Source organism: Spermophilus citellus, assembly GCF_964194105.1.
Source record: "Spermophilus citellus genome assembly, chromosome: 6".
NCBI classification, from domain to species: Eukaryota; Metazoa; Chordata; class Mammalia; order Rodentia; family Sciuridae; genus Spermophilus; species Spermophilus citellus.
In genome coordinates, this window is record NC_138187.1 from 158,314,692 (window position 1) to 158,341,811 (window position 27,120).

The window sequence follows — 27,120 nt, forward strand, 5'->3', positions numbered from 1 at the left end:
GAAAGAAAAGCAATAATAGACAAATGAGATTATATCAAATTAAAGAGCATCTGTACAGAAAAAGAAACAAATAATAAAGTTGAAGAGACAATATATAGAATAGGAGGAAAATATTAGTAAACTATTCATCCCATAAGGGATTAAAAAAGCAAGATTTTGTAAAGAATTCCATCAACACACAAGTAAAAAACAAAAACATACTTAAAATAACTGGATTATTCAAAAGAACTGAATAAACATTTCTGAAATAAAGAAAAAGAAGGAAGGGAAGGGAAGGGAAGGGAAGGGGAGGGAAGGGGAGGGAAGGGAAGGGAAGGGAAGGGAAGGGAAGGGAAGGGAAGGGAAGACAAATGGCCAAGAGGTATATGAAAAAATGTTCAATATCACTAATCATCAGGAAAATGCAAATCAAAATAAGACAGCTTATCACCCTAGTTAGAATGTATATTACCAAAAAGACAAAAGATGACAAATGGTGGGGGTACCACAGATATAGATAAAAAGGGACTCTCCTCCCCAGCCCTGCACACTATAGAAAGGAATGCAAATTAGTATGTCCACTGTGGAAAACAGTATATAAGTTCCCTAAAAACAACAACAACAACAACAACAAAAACTGGATGTGATAGCTCATACCTGCAGTCCCCAGCTGCTAGTTTAAGGCTAGCCTGGGCAACTTAGCCAGAACTTCCCTCAAAAGAAAAAAAAAATTTTTAAAGGGTTAGGCATATAGTTCAGTGAAAGTGTTTACCTAGCTTGTGCAAGGCCCTGCAGTAAATGAAATCCTTTGTAACTGCTGGATATAAGTTCAAGGAAAATGAAATCAGTACATCAAAAAGCCATCTGCTATCTCATATTTACTGCAGCAGTATTCACAATAGTTAAGAAATGTAAACAACCTAACCATCCATTGATTGAAGAATGGATAAAGAAAATGTAGTATGTGTACACACATACACATGAATATTATTTAAACATAAAAAGATTAAATTACGAGTAGAGGTATAGTTCACTGATAAACACTTGCCTAGCATTCACGAGGCCCTGGATTCAACCCCCAAAATGATGGATGGTAGGGGATGAAATGCTGTCACTTGTCACAATATAGAGGGAAGTGGAGCTTATTATGCTAAGTGAAAAATGCCAAGCACAGAAAGACAAGTACTGAATGTTCTCACTCATATATAGAATATTAAAAAAAATTTTTTGACCTTATAGAAGTTCAAAGTAGAATGGTGGTTACCGGAGCTGGGGAAAAGAGAGGAGACAAAGAGAGAGGGAAAAGATGATTAATGAGTACGGAGTTATAATTAGACAGGAGACGGAAGTTTTGGTGTTTCATTGCATAGTAGTAGAACTACAGGTAATGATAATGTATTGTATATTTTTTAAAAGCCCTGAAATAGGAATTTGAATTTTTTACCATAAAGAAATGATAAATGTTTGAGCTGACAAATATTTTCACACTGATATGACTATAACACAATGTATACATGTATCAAAATATCATATGGTACCCCACAAATATACATAATTTTCATGTCAGTTTAAAATTTTAAAAATAAAAAATATAAGTCCTAGACAATGAACTAGTAGTTTTTAACTATTTTATTATAGTTAAATGGGAAATCTCTCTTAATAGTCTTTTTTTCTTCTTTCTTCTTGGCAGTAATAAAACTCAATGGCTAGAGTTTGAGCAGCCATCTCAAACCACAAGGCAGAAACTCTGTGATGGCAAGGTGGCAACATGACAAAACCGCTGAGGTTTTTACAGCACAGATTTGCCTCACAAGCCCTGGATCATCTGCCTCAAGTTTCATTTTCATGGGAGGAAAATAAACTTCCTTCTTTAAGCCACTTTTATCTTATAGGTGAACCTTCTCATAACTGACACAATGGCCATATCCTAACAATTCCACTCCTGGTATATACTCTAAGGTCTAGACCAGAAATGACCAAGAGAACTTGTTGGGATGATGAAAATGTTCTGAATTTTTGCTGTCCCATCCAACACTTAAAATATTTTTTAGTAATTGAAATAGATGGGAAATTTTAATTTAAATTAATTTAAAAAGCCATTTGTGGTTAGCAGCTGTTGTATTAGCTAACCTAGCTCCAGGCACTAAGGAGCATCAAAATTCTAAGGTGATATAAAATTGTTCCTTAATTTACATATAACATTAAAGTAAATTCACAAACATTACTTAACTTTCACAAGAGATATATCTGCAGTTAAATTTTGCTAAAGCAGTTTTACTAACAGTACATGCCAACCTAAACCTGCACAAACTCAACACACGTTAGCTGTTAATTGTGAAGATGAAGACAACCTGATATTGGGTCCAGATGAAGATTTTCTACTCGAGTTCAAAACGCTGTCTGCCTTTCTTCTTAATCAGAAATCCATCACTCTAGCAGCTGTTAATGGAACTTAAACATGTCTAGTCATGTGTTCTTTTTAAGTAGATACACTGAATGTCTAGAAAAGGGTGGCACCTTTTCAATTTGTTAAAAATTGACCTAGGGATTAGGGCTGTGGCTTAGCAGTAGCACACTTGCTTGGCATGTGTGAGGCACTGGGTTTGATTTTTAGCACCACATATAAATAAATAAAATAAAGGTTTATCAACAAATAAAAAATTATATTTTTTAAAAAACTGACCTAATTTTATGCTGGAGAATATCAAAGCAAAATCTTTACTTGTATCTCAATTAACACTACTTTCTAACATGCAATGTAAATTGTTTATTTTAAAAATTAGTAGAGACGACTTCTATCCATTCTTACCACCTTTGTGTTAAGAGGTGTGAATATTGTAAATTGTGAAGCACAGTTCTTGGGTTATAAATACACTAGAATCACAACAGTCACCTCAAAAAGGTCATTTGGTCCAGCATTCTCACTCAAGAGAGAATTGTTAACTGTCCCGTGACACATTTATTATCTGCTCCTATTTCCCCTCTCCCAACAGAACTAATCTCTGTGTGATCCTACCACATTCTGTGTGCTAGATGTCCTTCTTGCACAGTTTCTGCTATACGTAGTCATGATGGCCTTCAAAACTGTCTCTGCTGCAGATCCTGAAACCTCAAGGGTATTGTGCTGCTGGAAAAAAACTACCCAGAGGTAACACAAAGGAGCTTGCTCTTGAGGGCAAAGGAGCAGAAAGAAGCCATGTAATCACAGATCTCTAATCCCACACTTCATGCAGGACTGGCCTTGGTGGCAATGTGCTTTAATTTAATTCATTCTGTAATCCATTTGGGGGTACACTACTGTTTGCTTACAATTTTTGAATTGCAAAATAGTATGGAAATTAGTGAATAAGCTATTAAATTTAAGCAGATGATGGATTTATCCTAAATAAAGCTTTTAAATCACTTTGGCTGACACTACACAGTTTGCTGAGCCTAGTATTCTAAACGGCACCCGCTATTTCTGGTAAGATTATCTAATAACTGCAACCTCTATATAATCCTTTTGTTTTAAATAATTTGTAAAGACTCAATTAGGTATTATATGAATAGCACCCACACCTTTAAAAAAGAAAGAAACACAAGGAAATAGAAAATTCAATTTACAAGTTAAAAGATGAAATTTTCTTAAATTGAATTTGAATGACATACTTTTAGAATTTAACTATTGTTTATTGTTAAAGCTAAAATGACAAACAACCTGTTAGTTATCTGAATTCCTTTTTTTTTTTTTTTTTTTTTTTGGTATCAGGGATTGAACCCAGGGCACATAAACACTCAGCCACATCCCTAACCCTTTTTATTTTTGATTTTGAGACAGGGTCTCCATAAATTGCTTAGAGCCTCCATTTTAAAATAAACCTGCAGTCTCACCAGGCAAGCCATGGAGCTCTCCAAGATGTCAATCAGGCATAGCCTGATAAAAGCAAGTCATTTTCAGGGTGAAGTCACATGTCACTTGTCATAACCCTGAGAAGAGTCAGAAGTGTGATATCAGGGCAGAAAACCTATTTGGTGAAACCTATGTCCTGACTCCAAGAATGAAAGATGGCACTAAGAAACCTGGTAACAGCTAATAGGGACCCAAAGGGTGGGCAGAATTCCCAAAATTTAATATAAATATTGGAGCAAACGAACATTCAGCCAGCTGACACTTATGCACACAAGCCTGAGAGCCTGATGAGGACCTAGACTGATATCCCAACTCTTTTCATCTCCCTTATCTTCTGTGGTGTCCTCACCACTCTCAAACTCAAGAGCAGCCTCTTGACTCTGGCGAGAAAAGGATGTCTCCTAACCACCATCTCCTCAGCCAGCCGTCACCTCCACCTCAGGAGAAGCCTCTGTGAGTTCCTGACCTGGTTGCTGTGGTCTGAGTGAGTGTGCATCTGCTGGACTTGAGACCTAAGACTTAAGACTTTAAATCTAGCACTTAAGCTTAGCATGCAGAGGGAATGTCTGTGATAGGTCTGTCATGATTGCAGTGCTTAGAGATAACCTAGAATTTTGCTTCAAATTAATTATGTTTATTGCTTTTAGCAGCTTGAATTATTGTGTTTGTAGTGCCCAGCATTAAGAATTGTCATTTTTTAAATTAAGAACCTATAGAGTGAAATTGTATTAAGTGATTTGAGTGAATAAACCATAGAAAAGGGCATTAGCACATGGACATTCTTTATTTCTCCCCTCGACTGCATATGTCATATTTTTGCCCATCACGACAAGTGTTAGTCCACCTGCATCAAGATTTGAAAAGCTTTGAAAAATGTAGTTTCCTATGTGCTAAAACCCCACCAAACAGACTCTGAGGATTGAAGTTCAGGCACGTATAATTTTTGGCATACTTTCTCCCATGTGATTCTGGCTCATGCTAAGGTTTAACTACTACTTAATAACAAAGTAGACACTTGGTAATGCAGTAAGAGGCAAAGAAAGAGATGTAACACACACTTTCTAGCTAGATACAGTCCCTAGACTAGAACAATGGTATCACCTTTTAGACTTCTTAGAAATGCAGACCATCAAGGTCATTCCAGCATTGTTGATTAAGAATTTGTTTTTTAACAAGATCCTCTGGTAATTCATATTTGCATCAAGCCTGAGATTAACTGATCCAGAGCAGTTACTCCTGGATGTGGATTACTTAGGATATAATCCCACATCAGTCAAACATCAAAACATGTTAGAGACATTGTAAATATCTGAAACACACATTATAGCAAACTGGTCAAAGGCAAGGCCCTGTTGAAATGTGGAAGATTCTCAATGTCTTCTGGTAAATTTGTCAAAAAAATGTTATTGTTTCTATACTTTAATAATCTGTCTGCCTGGAGCTGAGACTGGGGCCCAGCGTTGAGCACTCACCTGGCACATGCGAGGTGCTGGCTTCAATCCTCAGCACTACATAAAAATAAATAAATAAAACAAAGATATTAAAAATAATAATAATAATAATATGGCTGCCTTCAAACACATCAATTAGCTACAGAGATTTTTAAGAGGCATTACCCCTTAACACCTTTGGACACTTTATTTTATACCCAAATGATATTACAATACTCAAGCAGTACCAATCATTAGATCCAAGAGGGAGGGGTCACTGTCACAGAGTCTATGTTTCAGACAGCCCTCACTATCATAAACAACCCAAATTAAATACATTAAAGAATACCTTCTGCCACTGGGATCTGGCTCAGACTGAAACAGTGTTACCAGAAACCCTACATGTCTACTTTCAGAGAAATACTTCAAGATCCAAAGAAATGCCTGTTCACCTCTCTTGCACTGTGTTCTCAAAATAAAGAGATCCCGTGTCAGAATGAAGGTTTATGGGTTGCGCTACTGTGGAAGACAGAGAAAGATACTGCACTGGAGCTTCAGGAGGACTTGAACAACTAAAGCACTTAGGTAAAAGACTAATTAATTAACTTGTCCAATATTTCCTCTCAGGTATCATGAATACAATAAATCCCTGCTTACCAAGAACCATTTCCCAATAGTACCAAGAGTTCATTTTCTTGCTTCATGTTTTAATTTTTGGTTCTGGAGGTATTCAAAAATTAAAGAGATACTTAAATGAGTTACACATAGTAGCTGACAAGTCTTTTATAACATTAAGGAATTCATAAATCTTTACCTTAATAGATCATTTGGTATGATAATAGAAGAGAAATAAAATAGAAGAGAAATAACCTAAAATTATAGCTCAAATTTTTGAGTAGCTATTTTAATTTCTCTTTTTATAAAATATATTCAAATTTTGGCAAATATCTACAATATTCAATTGGTCAGTAAATCACTTCAAAATTTATTAAAATTTCATTAACAAAATAATTAAAATTTAAATGTCATAGATATAACTAATATGTTTAGAGATTTAGCCGTTTTAATTTTAAACTCAGAATTCTAAAGATTAGAACGTGATTGTGCAGAAAAGAGTTGATAACAGCAAGCCTAAAACGGATAACCTCAGTAAGGTCTGCTCAGAAGTTTTCCCTTTGCTGGCATCTGCAGACTTGAATTGCAGGAGGGTTCCCACTATTTAATCATTGATGAGTGTGGCTTACTATACTTAACTCTTTGCACAACCAATACAGCCCATACCAAATGCTTACTCTCCTGAAAGTTCAGGAATCTTGGTACATGCTAAGCAAAGGATACCTACAAGTGGGCTTTTGATAAAAACTCTGGACTCAGGCTGGGGTTGTGGCTCAGTGGTACAGCACTTGCTTAGCACATGTGAGGTACTGGGTTCAATCATCAATACTACATATAAAAAAATAAAGGCATTGTGTCCATCTATCAGACAGACACACACACATACACACACACACACACACACACACACACACACACACACCCCAGACTTGGGCTCAAGCAAGCTTCTCTGTCAGACAACACTGCACATGTTCACAAGTTAATAGTGGAGGAATCACTCAGCCTGTGGAACTCAAATGGAAGAGGATTCTTGAAAGCTCATGCCTGGTTCCCACCAGACATGCCCACATGCCTCTTCCTTTAATTGAGTTCCTTGTATCCTTTTACTGTAGTAAATATGATGATGAAAATACTATGCTGAGTCCTAAGAGTCCTTCTAGCAAATCACCAGATCCAAGCTGATTTGGGGAACCTCAACACAATTACAAAAAACTTAACCCGTTTGGGAAAATGGACAAATAATCTGTTTGACTTCATCACAAATCTCAACCACATTCTTTGCCCCCATGTTGTTAGTCACCTAGGTCTCACATGCTCTTCTTTCATATCACTTTCTTTGCCTTCCCACCATAATCATCTCCTTACGTTCCTTCCACTGTCCTTTCCCTTTTCACTTCAAGCTCAGATTATGACAGGGTTCTCTGTCTCAGTCTGCCTCAGCTGCCATAACAAAAACACCACAGATAGCTGGCTTAAACTATAGGCATTTATTTCTCACAGTTGTGGAGGCTGGAGGGCTGCAATCAAGCTGCTGGCCAACTTGATTCCCAGTAAGGACTTGTGAGGGATGCCTTCGCATTATGTCCCTAACATGGCAGGGAGAGAGAGCTTTGGTGTCCCTTCATCCTCTGATAGGACCAGTCCTATCAGATTAATGCCTTAACACTATGACATCATTTAACACAGGCCTCAGCTCCACATATAGTCACATTTAGGGTTAGGGCTTCAATGTATGAATTAGTGGGGGAGACACATTCATTCAATCCACAAGAGTCTCCGAGCTGGTCTCTCAACCTCTTGTAATAAATTCTGCATTCTACAGCCAGATTGAGCTTCATAAGAGAGACTTCCATGCCCATAGTCCTCAAAGGAGGGGACTCCAACACCTATGGTAGGCAGAACTTTACCTGTATCTAACACCTGAATGGAGTTTGCCTGGAGGTCAAAAATTAGAGCTGTTTGGGTGTTAGTATTTAGTTCTACTTTGGACTTGTTAAAGTTCTTTTAAAAATGTAACTGCCTTGTATTAAATTTTAATTAATGCCCAGGTTTCTAAGATTTTGATAAGTTTGATAAAATTTCTAATATATGGCTGTGGGTATATCTCAGTGGTAAAGAGCTTGCCTAGCATGCACAAGGCCCTGGGTTCAATCCAAGACACCGTGAGCATATGCACGCGCATGCGTGTGCACACACACACACACACACAAAATAATCCTAATATATAAAGAGATTATCTCCTTTCTACACAAATTATTTCCTACCAGATATACTCAGTATTAGAAAGCAAACCGAATAGTTCTACTTTCCCTACTAGAGGGGATCAATTTACATTAATGTTACCATTATATCCCAGCCTGAGTAGAAAGGAAAAATAATTCAATACCAGTAACATATCATCAATGCAATAATCACATTCAATCAAAAGGGAGCTGCAGCCACATGACAGCTAAGGTCTATGACAGAATTCAAACATAAAGACTATATACAAAAACAGATAAATACAAACCTTTTAAAACCATTCCTGAAGAAATCTATACAAAGTAGCTGAAATGGCCTTAATTGAAACATAATCAGTATCAATAAATCAAAAATTTTTTCCTAAATGACTGCTATGTATAAGTTAAATGCTAGTTAGTTGCTTCAGCAATAAAAAAATACTTAATATATAATGTCCATATTCTTAAATCTCAAATAGGAAGGTGTGAAGTTACTTTTTTTTTCCTAAGCCAAAATTCAAGGGACTAGAAAGTACAAGAACCTGATGGAACATCTGAAAGTAAGACTCAGTTTCTGGATGATGGTAAAGAGGTAAACAGGAAGTGCAGCTATGACAAGCTATCTGCTCTGTGAGATGGGGAGATGCTGAGCCAGGACATCTGGGCAAGCAGCTGGCAAGTGCACTGGTTCTGTGTTAGTAAGGAAAGAGTTCAGGTGGGCGGTGGCTGTATCATAGGCAAGATCATGCAGCCAGAGTCAAAAATGATGACACACACAGGACATGTGTAGGCTACAATTCTCATAATGCCAGAGAAAGCTCTGCTCTTATCCACCTGGAACAACTGCACTTTCCCCGCAAGCAGCTTGGTTCTACAGGATTTGGTTCTCCCCTGGGCTTTAAAGGAGTGAGAAGCCCATTTGTCAGTGACAATCCACAATGAAGGCAGCTAGCTGACACTTTTCAGGAACTGGAACTGAATGAAATTTAGTTTCTTTTCAGGACTGGTCTGGTGAACCATTTTGATGTTTCTGTTTTATTCCAGTTGAACAGCTTTAGAAAACCGTTTAACTCAAACTTGGTTGGTTCTAACTCAAACTGCACAATCAGTGGCCCAAGACTGACTACTGGGCAGGGCAAGAACTTTCAGTGAGAGACTCTTTCTGCAGAACTTCCAGGATCTTGCTCTTCCCCCAGAGCAGAGACACTTCCAGAACAGTTTTGTATAATGATCTTCACTTTTCTGAGTGTACTCACCTGAAGAGATTGTCAAAAATTCAGGTTTCAGATTCCCATATCCTAGATATTTTGACTTAAGGGGTGTTAAGATAGTGCTTATTAGAATGGTGTACTCCCAGAAACTAACAGTGAGCCTGATATAAATTGTCCACTAATGAAAAATGCTGGAATAGGGGCTGGGGATGTGGCTCAAGCGGTAGTGCTCTTGCCTGGTATGCATGCGGCGCCGGGTTTGATCCTCAGCACCACATACAAAAAAGATGTTGTATCCGCAGAAAACTAAAAAAATAAATATTAAAAAAAATTCCTCTCTCTCTCTGTCTCTCTCTCTTTCTCTCAAAAAAGAAAAGAAAAGAAAAATGCTGGAATAGTGGTTTATAGGATTAATTCACAACAGATAAATGACTTGATTTACTAGGAAATAGTAACCTTGTTGCTAGAAAAATACAGGAAACAACATGACACTTTCTGCCATCTGTTAACTAAAATAATTTCCTTGTTACAAATGTATTCATATGTAATTATATATACAAGTGCAAAAATTTGAGACATTTATTGGGGACAATAAATCAAAGCAATACTTATCTGACATCCAGCAATTTAGGACAGGCTGTTGTAGAGTCACAGCTACAGATTTCTAATACTAGATTTAAAAAACATAAGCATAACACACACACCAAGTATGTATACATTCTGGTTTTAGCTTTTTATAAAACATTTTGATAATAGCATCCTAAAAGTTAGAGAGAAAAAACATAAACATATTTAAGCAAAATCCCAAAGTGAATAGCAGGATAATCTATTCAAAAGCAAAAATATTCCCCTGAATTTTAGTATAATACTCAACAATAAAGCTAAGACAGTCTGTCTATAAATACTTAATGAATATCTACCATATATGGAGTATGGCTCTAGGTGGTAGACACACAGTGTGGAATGTCACAAAGTCCTTGCCCCATGAAACTTACGGACTTAATGTTTTAAGAGAAAAAGTTCATATATATACATACACATATGTATACACACACATATACATGCATTTATAAGACATATATATGAATATATATTTGTATATAAACATATTCATATATACATAAATACATATATACAAATATGCATACACACACATCAGTGTCTATTCTTTGTTCTGTTTTTTTTTTTAAATATTTGGCACAATAATATCCAACATTAGTCTAGGGAACTAATAATCACTATTGAAATTCAAGGTTTGATATTTTCACAAACATATCTATACATTCTGCTTTGTTTTTGGTATCTTTTTAATTTTACCCCATCAATAATATTCTATTAAACTTTAAGTAGTTGATAGCAATTTTTTATGCTGTAACACTAACAAAAACAAAGAACCGATACAGAGAATCGATTAACAAATCTATCATTCAACAATGATAAGGAGAAATTCTTATTTAAAAAAAAAAAGAAAACAGATTTGGGCTGGGGTTGTTACTCTGTCGAAGAGCACTTGCCTAGCACATGTGAGGCACTGGGTTCAATCCTCAGCACCATATAAAATAAATTTTAAAAATAAAATAAAGGTATTGTGTCCATCTACAAGTAAAAAAAATTTAAATAAAAAGCAGAATTACTTAATGTGAAATCAGTCTGTTTGTACTTTTTTTGTGTGTTAATGCAAAACTCTCTGCTGGTGTTTTAGTCTCAGTCACTAGGACACCTCTATTACACCTAGAACCCACCATAGCATCTCTCTCGTGTGGAAGAAAACTAAAGTCTCTATTTTTTTTCTTACCTTTATTCACATGAATGAAGTTTATATGACCATTAGATTATAGAAATACAGAAGAACCTTTTAAAAATGCAAGTTGTAGAGTGCTCACCTAGCACACGTGAGGTACTGGGTTCGATCCTTAGCACCACATAAAAATAAAATACAGGTATTGTGTTCAGCTACAACTAAAAATATATATATTAAAAAGATACAAGATGTTATAGAAAAGTACCAGAAAGGCAAGAATTGATCTTAAATCTCAACAAAATATTTCAACTATAGAAATACTAAAAATTGGCCATAGGAGCTGGCACACACCTATAATCCCAGTGGTTCCAGTGGCTGAGGCAGGAGGATCGTAAGTTCAAAATCAGCCTCAGCAATTTGGCAAGTCCCTAGGCAGCTTAATGAGACCCTGTCTCAAAATAAAAAATTTAATAGGGCTAGGGATGTGGTTCAGTGGTTAAGCACCCCCTGGGTTTAATTCCCATTACCAAAATAAAAAAAGAAAGAAATACTTAAAATTACCTTTTTATAATATAATCCCACATATATGACTATCACATGGGCAGAAAAAAATATGACCAAAGAGATCTCTTCCAACCCTAAGATTTTATGACTTTATAATATTTTTAAGATGCTAAATTTTTCTTATTCAGGGAAATTTGCAACTTGAATCATGATCCTCATCAATTCTCTGGTTTTGGAAATCTCCTCTACAACAAATTTGGTTAGTTTGCTTTATTAGTTTTCAGGTGGTTTTGTTTTGATGTACATGTAAGAATACTGGTAACTACCAGATAGTAGGAGGCAAGAGGAGGCAACATAGAGTAGAAAGGATTTCTTTTGAGTGGCAGAGAAAAATGGATTCAAATTCTATAGATTCTTCCATTTAGATATGTGATGACCAAACTATTTGAAGTATGACCCTTACCTGTGAAATGAAATTGCTAAAAGGGTTAAATAAAATAATATGTATTATACATGTTTACTATGAAGATATGTATAGATATGTTCATGGTACTAGTCATACAGTAGCTATGGTATAAATGTCATTTCTCATCCATTTTCAGACAATATTTTTCCTCTCATAGAGACCTGAGAACCATGACTAAGTAAAACATCCAGCATTTCCCAGATTCATTTGCAGACTCTCATACCCATGCTGCATTTTAATGAGACACAAAGATACACCAAAGTACCTAGTAACAGATCTGGTAATACTAATATTTGAGAAACTGTGAACCATTAGAAAGATGATAAATTCCTAAAGAGAAGACAAAGTTTAAGCTTTCAACAAAAAAAAATATGAATTTCAGGATAAGTGTGATGCTTCATCTACTAAAATTCTGGACAGATGGCTTTCAAGACTTTAAAAATAAAGATATTTTAACTGTGTCTATCCCTAAGAATAAATGGGAAGGGGAACCTTGCAGTGTATATATTTGTGTGTCTGTGTGTGTACATACTCATTTAAATGGTTTTTTGGATCAGGAAAGCCTGAGATAGTGTATATTTAATTCCTAAAAGGCCAACAATAATGACTATTCCTGATGCTAATATTTACTGGGTTCTTCTGTATGTTGAGTACTTATGATCAGTGATTCATATTCATTATCATACATGCCGCTAAAAGCAGGTATGATTATTAGGAAAGCAAGGGTCAGAGAGGTTAGGCAACATGCTTAGTATTACACAGGTAACAAAAAGTAGAATAAAAAATTAAAACCCAAATCAGTTTGACACTGGAGTCCTGGCTGAACCACTGTTTCATTCTTTTTGACAAGTATCCATGAAATAACTGAAAATAAAAGGGCTGAGCATGGTGGTGCAAGCCTGTAATTCCATCTTCTGTGAAGCTGAGACAGGAAGATTGTCAGGTTTGAAAGCAGTGTGGGCAACTTTAGTGAGACCCTATCTCAAAATATAATTTTACAATAGCTAGAAAAGCTCAGTGGGAAAGCACTTGCCTAGCACGTGCATGTCTTTGGTTTTGTCCCCTATATTGCCACCCACCTCCGCCTCAAAAAAAAAAAAAAAAAAAAAAAGGAGAGAGAGAGAAGAGAAAAGGAAGGAAAGGAAAACATGGCAGCTAGGTTTAAATATATAGAGTTAGAAGTGGATAAATGGCCATACTTGAAATCTGCTTATAAGGCAAAATAAATTTAGAAGAAAGCTTTTTGGTAAATTCTGCTACGGTACTCTCCTATCTACATCATTATCATTGGCTTGAATTAAACAAAGAAGGTAAACTTTTCACATCTATAACAGATTCAGAAAGATCACATAAAATTAGAAAGAAGGGAGGCTGGGGTTGTGGCTCAGTGTTAGAGTGCTCGCCTAGATGGGTAAGGCACTGTGTTCGATCCTCAGTATACATAATAATAAATAAATAAAAATAAAGGCATTGTGTCCACCTACAACTAAAAAAAATATATTTTTAAAAAAAACTAGAAAGAAGGGCTAAGTGAGAGATGACAGTAAAGTCCTGCAACTAGATTCAGTAAACTGACTGTCCAATTCAAAAGAAGTAAGATCTAGCTGAAGATCTTACTGTCCACATAGACAGAACTGAAAAGACTATGAAACTAGCATGACCCTGCTGCTTACACGGCTAAATACACCTGGGCTGCATTAAGGGAAGTACATAGTCTGGATGAGGCAATTATTAATCCTACTACAAAGGAGGAACCTGTCCACAACCAACCGTAGCCTACCAGTCTATGCTCTGGCCTGCCTTCTTCAGAAGTGGCCTAGCTAACATGGTAATCCCAGTCTTTCCATTGCACACACCACTTAGCAGCTCCCACTTTCCTAGTTACACACAGGACAAAAGCAGGTCAGAAGCACATCACTACAGGGATTCCAAAATGGCAAAGGCCATTCATGTTTCTGAGTGGGGTACAGTCATAATCATGAAGCCCTGTAAGGCAAACCACATGGGGAAGTGGCCTTCCATCCCCACATCCTCTCTCTGGTAACCCTGTTTTATTTTCTTCATGGAAATTATTATAATCTGAAACTACCTTATTTTTTACTTGGTAACTTCAACTGGAATATTGTTTGTTCACCTCTGTTTGGATGTAAACCCCACGAGAATAGAACTTATTATTCTTGTTCACTACATGCCAAGTACCACAGTGACTTTCAGGTGGTTTTGTTTTGATGTACATGTAAGAATACTGGTAACTACCAGATAGTAGTTACCAACCTAAGAGGTGCCCAATAAATATTTGCTAAATGAATAAATAAGCAAAATGCTAAAGAAATAAAGATGTTTACTCAGAAAGAGAAGAAGTATGTAAAAATAGTTTTCTCATACCAGAAGAACCACATAAAAATGGAGGTATTTCTGTGCTTCTCCAGAGATTTGATGTAAGATATTGGTGGGCATTTCAAGGAATAAGATTTTGGCTCAAGGCTAGGAAGTATCTTCTAAGTCACAGAACCACCAAATGAATAAACAGACCAACTTAATAAGTTATGAAACAATTCTTAGGATAGGAGTAGTCCATAACTTACCAGTTCATCTAAAATTCCTAAGATTCAAAGCACATAAAGTCCTTAATGAACCTACACATGAAGAAAGGGAAAAAAGTGATCTTTCCATAGAAGAAGTAATCTAAAACACACAGGCTTAAGTTGGAAATCTAAGTAAATATTGGTACCAGTGACCTTAACAAGAAAACAAAAGAGATATCAATTTAAAGAATAAGAGTTGATGACTCCCCTTTGTAATTGTTCAGATTCATTTCTATGAGAAACCTACTGTAAGTGGGTTGAAGGCAGCTAGATATACATGACTGGAAAACAGGTATAAGGCCAGATTTGGAGAGTTCTACTTGGCAAAAGGATGATAGTTCAGTCCCTGGGACTGCACGTGCTTTCTGTGACATTATTTAAAGAGAATAATGAATTAGTATGGGGAGAGCATCACAAAATTATCACTCTAAGAATCATTTTGAAATGCTATCCACTCATTCATTTTTTTGCTTTTAAACATGCTCTGACAAGTTTTATTAAAGAAAAATTTTACATGTTTTACTTTTCGCCAGTCTGTTCTGGCACACTTCCAATGATATAAAAATCACCTGGATCAATGATAGACAGTGTCCACACTCTGTAGTATTTTCCACATGCTGTGCCCAATTCAATATTATTGCCACTGTAGTGATGGACACCAGTTTTGGCCAACATGGCATAGTACTCTATTTCAGATTTCCTCAAAGCTCGACAATTGTTGGCGAGGATGACCAATTTCACTTTGTCCTGTCTGATCATTTTCAGAGTCTGCTTGTACCCCAATACCTACTTTCCACTTTTCATAACAAGCTGGAGCCGAGAGTTGATCGACTCCAGAGACTTTTTCGTCTGTTTTGCGGCCACCATCTTCCTGCCCCAACCAAGAGCAGCCGTCAACATGGCCGGAGAGCTAGAGCACTCACTCATTTTTGGGGGCAGAAATGCACTCAAATAAAAACCCCAAAAGTCATTATCTTTCCTCTGAAAAATCTCCACTAAAAGGCATTCTTAGAAATCATTTTGCAAACTGTGTTCCAAATGTTAAAGATATCTATATTAAAACATCTCTATATTTTAAGGGTAGTTATGAGATACAAATGATAATATTTCTCAAGATAAATGCTATCAAATGACCATATGTTTAATTATATTTGATGAATAACAGAAGGATTTTAAAATTTTGTTTCTTGGCTGTTTCAAAATCTGTAATTCAATATAGAAGCTTAGAAAATAATATATTCTTTTCTGACAAGTCCAAAATATGTACTTGGATTACATCAATGTAAGGGTTATAAAATTAGCAGTATCTTTCTACAAGAACTTAAATAAGTAAGACATACTTCATGAAATTCACATTATGAAGATTAAGTTGGTTTTATTTTCCAAATTGTGATTTTCTGATTAATTTTCCTATTAACATTAGAAAAGTAAAAACAAGATTAAAAACAAGCATTAGAGAAAAAATAGGTTCTATAACTTAAATTGTTCAGCATTTTTGTAATGTAGCCATGTAACCAATATTTTTTAATTAATGGTCATGAGGGGGAAAAAGAGGCAACTGTTGCTCAACATTCTTAACCAAAAACATATAACTGAAACTATGAGTTGTTTAGAAGAAATCAACACAAGAAGTGAGGTGATGTGTATTATAAATGAATGGTTTACTGTTATAAAAATAACAGGTCTAATCTCATCAAAAAGGCCTTCAATTCAAAGTCATTTCTACGAACACAAAGAAAACTGAATGACTCCCATTGGTATGTACCACAGGAAACTGTATCCTACTGATACCCTAAAACACTTACATTATACATGTATTCTAGTAAGTATCAGCATAACATACTGCAGAGAAAAAGGTCAAGACAACAGACCCAAACCTGCCTGTCCTCAGCAGCCCACTGACAAGGCTGGTGCTTAGCTAGCTTTGGGAACTTGGCCAGCAAATGGTTCCCTACACTGACATAAAATGTCCCCTAAAAGGAACAGGTGGCTCAATGAGCCCTGAAGGTTTGTATCAACATATGGACTATATTAAATATCTGCTTTCCTTCTAGAAATCTAGAATCTTGATAGGTGCTTCTGTGACCAACTCCTAAAACTTTACACATGTTGTCACAACTCATTGCTGGAAGGGGGTACCACATAACTCCACTGGGAGAGAACTCTTAAATACTTGAGCCTGGTGCCCTTTGCTAAATATTACTTTAAATCCCTTTGCTTATGACATAAATCTTAGCCCTAAGTGTGACCATAGGCTAAATATTATGAGCCCTTGCAAAAAATTTTGAAACATGAGTGTTGTTTCGGGAACTCCTAAGAAAGATGGGGTTGGGGATAATTAAACTTTTAAATCAATTCATCTAAATTTACACATTAAAGATATATTTACTACATCTCCAGATGCTGAAAAATTAATGAATATGAGGTTGGAGTGGTGGCTCAGTGGTAGAGTGTTTGCCTAGCATGCGTGAGGCACTTTCAATTCTCAGGACCACATATGAATAAATTAAAAAAAAATAAAGGTCCACTGAAAACTAAAAATATTTTTTTTAAAAAAATTGATGAACATATTAGAAAAAGAACAGAATTTGAAAAAGGCTAGATAAACTAGCCAATACTAACACTGTAAAGTTTAAGGGACATAAAGTTGTGTGCTAGTCAACTTTCTATTACTATAGCAAATACCTGAAGTAATCAACTTATCTAAGGGATTATTTTGGGCCATTGCTTTTGGACTGGGGTGAGGCAAGGACATCATAGCAGCAGGTAAGATAGAGGAAGATGCTTACCTTGTGGGGACCAGGTAGTTGGAAGTGGCTGGGGAAAAGACAGAGTTCTACAGTGCTTTCAAAGGCATGCCCCTAATGACTTAAGACCTCTCAAAAGACCCCATCTCTTAAAATTCCCAACACCACCCAAGAGGACTATACTGAGGAACAAGCTTTTAACACATGGGCCCTTGGGGGACATTTAAGATTCAAACTAGAGCAAAAACGTAAAACTGCATTGTTAAAAATACAAACTATTTTGCATGCAGGAAGAATAAACATATTTGAGCATATATAAAAAAGATGTATGAGTTTATTGAAATTAAAGCCTTGCACAGCCAAGCAGAGCACAGAGGCAGTGGTGAGCTGATGAACGTGAGAAGACAATCTTGAGCTCAGAGATTCCTGGAACAAAGAACTTGGACAATTTTGTTTACAAAAAGACTCAGCAGATCCGTCCTGGTTAATATTTCTTTGATTTTTTAAAAATCAAATATACGGAAGAAAAATATCACAAAAAATCAATGGACTGGGAGAGGATAAAGTGAAAACCACTTCTTTTAATTAGTAAAATAAAACAAAAGTCCACAAGTTGGCTGTAAAACATTATATTTTGATAAATCACTGACATAAACTGGCTTGGTCCTTTCAGAAACCAAGCTGGCAAAATGTATAAATAATCTCAAAATACCCTCATACAGTTTGATTCTATTTCTCTTAAAAACTTTAAGAAGCTAATACTATACTTAGATAAAGTTTTATTTATAAAGACCTTCCTACTCCATAGGGGGTAAATGGAAGGAAATAAACCAAAATTAACAGTTGTCATCATACCTAACTATATCCGGGTAAGGAAATTGCATGAGTTATTTTATTTTTTATCCTTTTAAACGTTCCCTAAATTTCCCTCAGAACATTATTTCTTTCAAAATTAAAAATAAGAACAACTTGACAAAAGAATAGAAAAAAAAGAGAATAAAAAAATTTTAAAAACTTGAGAAGGAAAAAGAGGAAGTGAGTTATATGGAAGGGATAGAATTAAGAGAGATAGAATTTAGAGATAAATTTACAGGAATTAATTCTAACTCATCTTTTTACACAGTTATCAGATCTCTCAAGACCCTGTAGACCACTGCTCAGAAAAAGGCAGAAAGACCTAAGGATTCTCTGAGATCTTTCATTCAAAATCAAACTCATTTAACCCTGATCATTTATTATTTTCTACTATATAGTTTTACATGAAACTATCCCATACTTTTTTTTTCTTTTTTTCCCCTTGGGACCAGGAATTGAACCCAGGGATGCTTAGCCACTAAGCCACATACCTAGCCCTTTTTATTTTGATACAGGGTCTTACTAAATTGCTTGGGCCTCAAAAATAAATTGCTGAGGCTGTCCTCAAACTTACAATCTTCCTGCCTCAGCTTCCTGAGTCACTGTGATTATAGGTGTGTGCCACTGCACCCAACTATCTTATTCATTTTGAAGAAAACTTACAACAAAGTTTATTGGATTAGACAAAAGTGAATGAAGGGAAGGGAGGGGTAATGGGAACAGGAAAGACAGTAGAATGAATCTGGCATTACTTTCCTATGCTGGTATAGGAATACACAACCCGTGAAACTCCATATCACATACAACCATGAGGATGGAATCCTAATTACAATAAATTATACTCCATGTATGTGTAATATGTCAAAATACACTCTTCCATCATGTATATATAAAAAGAACAAATTTTAAAAAAGAAATAACACATCCAGTAAAAAAAAAATTAAGAAATTCACTGAGACTACATGGGATCCAGTGATAGTTCTGCCACTTCAGTGGCGTGGAACAGTACTCTGTGCATAAAAGCATATGTAACAGTTTGTTTTTATCCTAATGGACCAAATGAAGTACGTCATTGAGATAAATATCAAGGTTATTTATTCATTTTTCCCACCTATTTACTAAACTTGAAGAACATCAAAATTTTCTGATGTGTTAGTTTAAAACAATAGTATTAGTACAGCAAAAATTAACAGATAATGCATTAAACATATGTGATTAACCGAATTACTAAGAATTTCTAAACTTCTAAATTCAGGGTAAAAGTCAATTGTGGTGCATACAAAATCACTTTATATCATGACTCATTCATTGACTGTGGCAAACATCATGAAATCTTAGCCATCAATATGATTATATACATTCATTTTCTAACTTACAAATTACCAAGAACCTACTAACAACATCATACATTAAATTATAAATTTTCTTAAGTTGTATACATTTTGGAATTGTATACAAGTTTGTCTCTTAATACTGCTAGATACTCTGTTCCTTCATTTTCTTTACTGCTTATTGGAGTATTATGAAAAAGGCTGGCCACTTATAAGTATATCAACTTGTTAATTCTGTAGGATTATCATTTGCTGATGAGAAGTTTAACAGATGCCTCTGATGTTCAAAGATTACATCCAATGATAACTAATACTGACTCCATACTTAAAGGTAAAATAAATTTATGTCTATGTCATATTAGAGGTTGAATAAATAGCAAGTTTTATATGCAAAAACATTACACAAATAGGAAAAAGATTAAATGTAAGTATGTAAATTAGCTGCATAAAGGTAAGAATTATTAGAAAGAGGAGACGTGTATCTTGTTTACAGTTGACAAACTGCTGGAATCATAGAGAAGAATCACTCTCTTATGTTAGTCACTTCTTTTTTTTTTTGAAGCTAGAAAGAGATCTTTATTGTGGCTGTGTCTGATTAATAGGGAAGGGAGACAAGAAAAGAGAGGGGAAGAGAGAAAGAGAGCAGGGAAAGAGAGAGCAAGAGAGAGAGCGAGAGCGAGAGAAGAGAGAAGAGAGAAGAGAGAGGAGAGAGAGAGGGAGCCCAGCAGGAGAAAGGTTTTGTTGTTGTTGTTGTTGTTGTTTTGTGGTAAAGGTCTTTTTTTTAATCTTTTTTTTATTGGTTGTTCAAAACATTACAAAGCTCTTGATATATCATCTTTCATACATTTGATTCAAGTGGGTTATGAACTCCCATTTTTACTCCAAATACAAGTTGCAGAATCACATCAGTTACACATCCACATTTTTACATAATACCATATTACTATCTGTTGTATTCTGCTACCTTTCCTATCAACTACTATCCCCCCTCCCCTTCCCTCTCTACCCCATCTGCTGTTATTCAATTCTCTCCCTTGTTTTTTTCCCCTTTCACCTCACAAACTCTTATATGTAATTTTGTGTAACAATGAGGGTCTCCTTCCATTTCCATACAGTTTCCCTTCTCTCTCCCTTTCTCCCACCCCACTCGTCTCTGTTTAATGTTAGTCTTTTCCTCATGCTCTTCCTCCCTGCTCTGTTCTTACTTGCTCTCTTTATATCAAAGAAGACATTAGGCATTTGTTTTTTTAAGGACTGGCTAGCTTCACTTAGCATAATCTGCTCTAATGCCATCCATTTCCCTGCAAAATCCATGATTTTGTTGTTTTTTAGTGCTGCATAATACTCCATTGTGTATAAATGCCACATTTTTTTTATCCATTCATCTATTGAAGGGCATCTAGGTTGATTCCAGAGTCTAGCTATTGTGAATTGTGCTGCTATGATCATTGATGTGGCAGTATCCCTATAGTATGCTCTTTTAAGGTCCTCAGGGAATAGACCGAGAAGGGCGATAGCTGGGTCAAATAGTGGTTCCATTCCCAGCTTTCCCAGGAATCTCCATACTGCTTTCCATATTGGCCGCACCAATTTGCAGTCCCACCAGCAATGTACAAGTGCACCCTTTTCCCCACATCCTCGCCAGCACTTATTGTTGTTTGACTTCATAATGGCTGCCAATCTTACTGGAGTGAGATGGTATCTTAGGGTGGTTTTGATTTGCATTTCTCTGACTGCTAGCGATGGTGAGCATTTTTTCATGTACTTATTGATTGATTGTATGTCCTCCTCTGACAAGTGTCTGTTCAGGTCCTTGGCCCATTTGTTGATTGGGTTATTTGTTATCTTATTGTTTAATTTTTTGAGTTCTTTGTATATTCTGGATATTAGGGCTCTATCTGAAGTGTGAGGAGTAAAAATTTGTTCCCAGGATGTAGGTTCCCTATTTACCTCTCTTATTGTTTCTCGTGCTGAGAAAAAACTTTTTAGTTTAAGTAAGTCCCATTTGTTTATTCTTGTATTTAACTCTTGGGCTATGGGTGTCCTATTAAGGAATTTGGAGCCAGACCCCACAATATGTAAATCGGAGCCAACTTTTTCTTCTATCAGGCACAGAGTCTCTGATTTGATATCAAGCTCGTTGATCCATCTTGAATTAACTTTTGTGTATGGCGAGAGAAAGGGGTTCAGCTTCATTTTGTTGCATATGGATTTCCAGTTTTCCCAGCACCATTTGTTGAAGAAGCTATCCTTTCTCCATTGCATACTTTTAGCCCCTTTATCAAATATAAGAAAGTTGCAATTTTGTGGATTGGTCTCTGTGTCCTCTATGCTGTACCATTGGTCCACCTGCCTGTTTTGGTACCAGTACCATGCTGTTTTTGTTACTATTGCTCTGTAGTACAGTTTGAAATCTGGTATCAGTATACCGCCTGATTCACACATCCTGCTTAGAATTGCTTTTGCTATTCTGGGTCTTTTGTTTTTCCATATGAATTTCATGATTGCTTTATCTATTTCTACAAGAAATGTCGCTGGGATTTTGATTGGCATTGCATTGAACCTGTAGAGAACTTTGGGTAATATCACCATTTTGATGATGTTGGTTCTGCCTATCCATGAACAGGGTACATTTTTCCATCTTCTAAGATCTTCTCTCTCTCTTTAGGGTTCTGTAGTTTTCATTGTATAAATCTTTCACCTCTTTTGTTAGGTTGATTCCCAAGTATTTTTTTTTTTTGAGGATATTGTAAATGGGGTGGTTTTCCTTATTTCCATTTCAGAAGTTTTGTTGCTGATATACAGGAATGCCTTTGATTTATGCGTGTTGATTTTATATCCTTCCACTTTGCTGAATTCATTTATTAGTTCTAGTAGTTTCTTTGTAGACCCTTTTGGGTCTTCTAGGTATAGGATCATGTCATCTGCAAATAGTGATATTTTAAGTTCTTCTTTTCCTATTTTTATTCCTTTAATTTATTTTGTCTGTCTAATTGCTCTGGCTAGTATTTCAAGGACTAAATTAAATAGAAGTGGTGAGAGAGGGCATCCCTGTCTTGTTCCAGATTTTAGAGGGAATGCCTTCAGTTTTTCTCCATTTAGAATGATGCTAGCCTGAGGCTTAGCATAGATAGCTTTTACAATGTTGAGGTAAGTTCCTGTTATCCCTACTTTTTCTAGTGTTTTAAACATAAAGGGATGCTGTACTTTGTCAAATGCTTTTTCTGCATCTATCGAGATGATCATATGGTTCTTATCTTTAAGTCTATTGATGTGGTGAATAACATTTATGGATTTCCGTATATTGAACCAACCTTGCATCCCAGGGATGAATCCTACCTGATCATGGTGCACAATTTTTTTGATATGCTTTTGTATTCAATTCTCCAGGATTTTATTGAGAATTTTTGCATCTATGTTCATTAGAGATATTGGTCTGTAGTTTTCTTTCTTTGAAGTGTCTTTGTCTGGTTTTCGGGATCAGGGTGATGTTGGCCTCATAGAATGAATTTGGAAGAGCTCCTTCTTTTTCTATTTCTTGAAATAGCTTGAAAAGTATTGGTATTAATTCTTCTTTGAAGGTTTTGTAAAACTCCGCTGTATACCCATCTGGTCCAGGGCTTTTCTTGATTGGTAGACTTTTGATGGCTTCTTCTATTTCTTCCTTTGTTATGGGTCTGTTTAAATTGTGTGTGTCTTCCTGACTCAATCTGGGCAGATCATATGACTTAAGAAATTTATTGATATCTTCACTGTCTTCTATTTTATTAGAATATAGTGTTTCAAAATATTTTCTAATTATCTTCTGTATTTCCGTAGTGTCTGTTGTGATATTGCCTTTTTCATCCCATATGTTAGTAATTTGAGTTTTCTCTCTTCTTCTCTTCGTTAGCATGGCTAAGGGTCTGTCGATCTTATTTATTTTTTCAAAGAACCAACTTTTAGTTTTATCAATTTTTTCAATGGTTTTTTTTTGTTTCAATTTCGTTGATTTCCATTCTGATTTTAATTATTTCTTGTCTTCTGCTATATTTGCTGTTGTTTTGCTCTTCCTTTTCTAGGGTTTTGAGATGTAGTGTGAGTTCATTTATTTGTTGGTTTTTTCTTTTTTTGAGGAATGAACGCCAGGAAATGAATTTCCCTCTTAAAACTGCTTTCATTGTGTCCCATAGACTCCAGTATGTTGTGTCTGAATTGTCATTTATCTCTAAGAATTTTTTGTTTTCCTCCTTTATGTCTTCTGTAACCCATTAACCATTCAGTAACATATTGTTTATTTTCCATGTGATGCAGGATTTTTCCTTCCTTCTTTTATCATTGATTTCCAGTTTCATTCCATTATGATCAGATATGGTGCATGGTATTATCTCCACACCTTTATATTTACTAAGCGTTGCCCTATGGCATAATATATGATCTATCTTTGAGTAAGATCCATGTGCTGCTGAGAAGAACGTGTATCCACTTGATGATGGTTGATATATTTTATATATGTCAGTTAAGTTTGGGTTATTGATTGTGTCATTGAGTTCTATAGTTTCTTTATTCAGCTTTTGTCTGGAGGATCTATCTAATGGCGAGAGCGGTGTGTTGAAGTCACCCATAATTATTGTGTTGTGGTCTATTTGACTCTTGAACTTGAGGAGAGTTTGTTTTATGAACGTTGCATCTCCATTGTTTGGTGCATACAAATTGATAATTTTTATGTCTTGTTGGTGGATGTTTCCTTTTAACAGGATATAGTGTCCTTCTTTATCCCTTTTGATTAACTTAGATTTGAAGTTGATTTTATTCGATATGAGTATGGCCACTCCTGCTTGCTTCCAAGGGCCATGTGAGTGGTATGATTTTTCCCAACCTTTCACCTTCAACCTGTGTATGTCTTTTCCTATCATATGAGTCTCCTGAAGGCAGCATATTGTTGGAATTTTTTTTTTGATCCAGGTTACTAGCTTGCATCTCTTGATTGGTGAGTTTAGTCCATTAACATTTAAGGTTACAATTGAAATATGATTTGTACTTCCAGTCATGTTTATTTATTTATTTATTTTAGTTTGGCTAGTTTTTACTTTTTGGTTATTTTCCTCCCCCTTTACTGAGATACCTCCCGCTGTTAGTTTTGGGCACTATTTTTCCATTCTTCTTCTTGTAGAATTTTGCCCAAAATGCTTTGCAGTGCTGTTTTTCTGGCTGCGAATTCTTTTAGCTTTTGTTTATCATGAAAGATTTTAATTTCCTTGTCAAATCTGAAGCTTAATTTTGCTGGATACAGTATTCTTGGTTGGAATCCATTATTTTTCAGCGTTTGAAATACATTGTTCCAGGATCTTCTCGCTTTCAAAGTCTGTGATGAAAAATCAGTCGTTAACCTAATTGGTTTACCCCTGAATATAATCTGCGTCCTTTCTCTCGTAGCTTTTAATATTCTCTCCTTGTTCTATATGTTGGCTATCTTCATAATTATATGTCTTGGAGTTGGTCTATTACGGTTTTGGATGTTTGGGTTCCTGTAGGCTTCCAGGATTTTGCAATCCCTTCCATCTTTCATCTCTGGGAAGTTTTCTAGGATTATTTCATTTAATACATTGTCCATTCCTTTGGTCTGAACCTCTGTGCCTTCTTCTATCCCAATGACTCTCTAATTTGGTTTTTTGATGAGATCCCATATCTCTTGGATAGATTGCTCGTGAGATTTAAGCATCTTTTCTGTGTTGACTATATTCTTTTCAAGTTGATAAACTTTGTCTTCATTATCTGATGTTCTGACTTCTACTTGATCTAGTCTATTTGTAATATTCTTGTTAGCGTTTTTAATCTGGTTTATGGTTTCTTGCATGTCTAAGATTACTGTTTGGTTTTTTTTTTTTTAAGATCTCTATCTCTTGGTAAAGCTCGTTCTTTGCAGTTTGAATTTGTTTGTTTAGTTTGTTTTCAAAATATACTTTCAATGCTTGGACTTGCTGTCTCATGTCTTCTCTAATATTCCGTTCCATCTGAGTTAGGTATGCCTTGATTTCTTTCCCTGTCCATGTTTCTGATCCTTCTAGGTCCTCCTGTAGATTTAAGTTGTCCTGCATTATCTGTAATCCTTTTTTCCCTTGTTTTTTCGTGTTGTTCACATTACTTTCCAGCTCTGTTTGACTGCTTTGTAACTGCTTTCTCCTATACATTTGTTTTGGCTTTGTATACCTCTGTAGTCTCTCCTTTGTGGTGGGATATTATGCCTTGAGATGTTGGGCTTTATTGTACTTTAGAGCTGATTCATTCAATTTATAAAGGGCTTCCGGATTCTGTATGCATATAGTGATTTGTTGTTTGTTCTTAGGACTTTAGGTTAGGTGCTATGAAGGTATAAGGGTTAGTATGTCTTGGCTACTTTAGAACGTTGCTCTACTGAAGGGGGATACTAATCGTCGATTGGATCAGGGTGTTGGTAGTAGCTAGGTTTTTAGGAGCACTATAGACGGCCTCGAAACATTCACCTATTTGCATTTAGAAAGTTACACGTAATTGAGGACGTAATGCTTGGGATGAAAGTTGGGGAGAAGGGGAAGGAAGGTGCTCTTGAAACGAAAGGAGAGGGAGATAGATAGTATAGAGGAGAATGGAAAGAACAATAAAACTTGGAAGGGGAAAGAAAGAGGGAAAAGGGGAGAGAAAAAATAAAATAAAATAAAATAAGAAATAAAATTAGGTCTTAGAGATCCAATTTCTTCTCTTCCCGTAGGCAAACCTGTGCCCTCCGAGCTGAGTTTTGCATTCAATGTGTCTACAGCAATCCCTGTAAGGCGGCTCCTGGGAGTCTCCCAATCCTGTTGGTCCAGAGCCGTTTCACTTCTACGGCCCCTCCTCCCCTTCCTCCTGCCAGTCAGCCAGGTCCTGCTCACCAGAGGCAGTTCCCCAAGGATCTGGTTACACTTTCAGCCCCACCGCCTGCCCTATTTCCCGAACGACTGAGCACTCTCTCTGTCATTCATCTAAGCCCCAGTGCTGTGGAGCTGTGGTCTGGGAGTCAATAGTTTAATTTTTCCGGACCCCTTTGGTGGGCACACCTTCGGAATCTGGCAGCTAAGACCATTGGTGTCGCTGCTGGTGGTAATAGGAGTTGGGGGTCGAGGATCCCCTCTGCTTCCCTCAGCCCCTACAATCACGACCACTCCACTGGCGGTAGGAGGAGTTGTGGGTCTGGAGTGTCCTCTGTTTCCCTCCGCCCCTACCGTCATGCCCTCTCAGTTGGCGGTTGGGAGAGCTGGGGGTGGGGAGTCTTCTCTGCTTCCCTCCACCCCTACAGTCACGCCCACGTCACTGGCATTTGGGGGAGTTGGGGGTCGGGAGTCCCTTGGCCCTTACGGTCACGCCCACGGAGAGATTTTTGAAATTTCCCAGTTGTTTGTATCTGGTGTGGGTGGGAGTCACACACCTGCTAAAGTAGATTCCGCTGGGAAGGAATCATGTTGGCCGAACTTTGGTGACTTCCCCTCTCTGCTAAGGCAGGCCCCTGGCTCCTTGTTGGAGTGTCCGAAGGGAGGGGTGGAACTGGCTTGTCTC

The 27,120-nt window shown here is 36.4% G+C and overlaps 1 protein-coding gene and 1 pseudogene across 7 annotated transcripts in view; both read right to left on the minus strand.

The window, feature by feature from the left end:
* Positions 1–27,120, minus strand: part of RABGAP1L (RAB GTPase activating protein 1 like) — a 647,569-nt gene that overhangs the window by 371,353 nt on the left and 249,096 nt on the right. The window lies entirely within an intron of this gene.
* On the minus strand, positions 15,159–15,506 carry LOC308651694 (large ribosomal subunit protein eL30-like; annotated as a pseudogene). The gene has a single exon. The product of its transcript is annotated as a large ribosomal subunit protein eL30-like (transcript).